Here is a 1,572-nt window from a genome sequence, read left to right as displayed (position 1 = left end):
TTGACCCCGCCCTCTCCACTCACTGGGTGATGTCATCAGCATGGCCCCTGTGACCTCCAGGAGCAGATCCCCTACTGTCCCCAGGCAATCGAGGATTGCAGTTGTGAGCAGCAGGAAACAGCACAAGCACTCACATACCAGGCAGCCTGGACTCCCTCCCACCTCCCACCCTCACACCATTCAGCCCCTTTTCAGGCCTCCCACCCTCCACCCCATTCCATTCCCTTCCATGGTCGTTTCCACCCTCCACCCCACTCCATTTCCTTCCATGGTCCCTCCCGCCCTCCACCCCACTCCATTCCAGCCAACTCTTGACCTTGTCTCTTCCCCCCACCCCAACTCACTTGGTGATGTCATCAGCATGGCCCCTGTGACCTCATAGAGCAGATCCCCTACTGTCGCCAAGCAACCCAATGTGGACAGCAGTTGAGAGCAGCAGGGGCAGGCGGCCCTGTCACCTGGCGGTGGTGTGTAGGGGCAGCACAGCCTCTGTGCTGCAGAGACTTCAGGTCAGGACAGCCGGGAGCTGCTGGCAGAGGGAGCTGCTGGCAGCGGTGGTGGAGCCAGCTGCCTTGTGGAACACAGGTGTCCAGTAGCCCATGAGTCCAGCCGAGTTCCCATCTCTCCTTCCTCAACCCTCCTCTCCACCACCTTCCCTGTCCCCTGTCACCTACCTCCACCCCAGAGTCCGGCCATGGTTCACCTATTCCCGGGCCCGGTGGGTTGCCGCTCCCCCTAACCGTGGTCTCCCCCACCTTCTGCCTATCAGGAAGCCTCCAGACAGAGATCGGCCCATGGCGCTGTCTCTGGCCGAAAAGCGCCTCCAGAAGGAGTTCTTCCACCTTTCTCCGGACGCCCCAGAGCTGTGCTCCGCAGGGCCCATCACAGAAGATGTGTTCGACTGGCAGGGAATTGTACTGGGGCCCAGGGACAGCCCCTACCAGGGAGGGGTCTTCTTCCTTACCATCGATTCCCGTGGGAGTACCCCTTCAAACCACCCAAGATTCAATTTAAAACCCGAATTTGCCATCCGAACATAAACCATAATGGGTGCGTCTGTCTGGCCATCCTTAATGCCACACACAGTTTCCAAAGTATTGCTCTCACTCAGCGCCATGTTATGTCATCCCAATCCACACAATATTCTCTTTCCAGAAATTGGGAAGATTTACATAAATGATAGGCCAAAGTATGATTTAATAGCTCAAGCATGGATGAAGAAGTATGCCAATGTAATTTCTAAAAGATGACCTTTTTGCCTTGCATTTGAGTTGTTTGCAGACCTTAAGGTTATAGCATTCTCCCTGTAGTAGTAATCCATCTTCTCACCGTGGTCGGCAAACTGCAGCTGGGGAGCCACATGCGGCTCTTTGGCCCCTTGAGTGTGGCTCTTCCTAAGCCTTAGGAGTACCCTAATTAAGTTAATAACAATGTACCTACCTATATAGTTTAAGTTTAAAAAATTTGGCTCTCAAAAGAAATTTTAATCGTTGTACTGTTGATATTTGTCTCTGTTGACTAATGAGTTTGCTGACCACTGTCAATAGTATCTTTCCCTTTGTAATAATCTTT

The 1,572-nt window shown here is 53.1% G+C and overlaps 1 pseudogene; it reads left to right on the top strand.

The window, feature by feature from the left end:
* Positions 1 to 599: 599 nt before the first annotated feature.
* Positions 600 to 1,250, top strand: LOC102429359 (annotated as a pseudogene).
* Positions 1,251 to 1,572: the final 322 nt, after the last annotated feature.

The sequence above is a fragment of the Myotis lucifugus genome, unplaced genomic scaffold (assembly GCF_000147115.1).
Source record: "Myotis lucifugus unplaced genomic scaffold, Myoluc2.0 scaffold_13, whole genome shotgun sequence".
In the NCBI taxonomy this organism is placed as follows: Eukaryota; Metazoa; Chordata; class Mammalia; order Chiroptera; family Vespertilionidae; genus Myotis; species Myotis lucifugus.
Note: the sequence above shows the minus strand (reverse complement) of the source record. Positions and strands in the feature narration are given on the sequence as shown.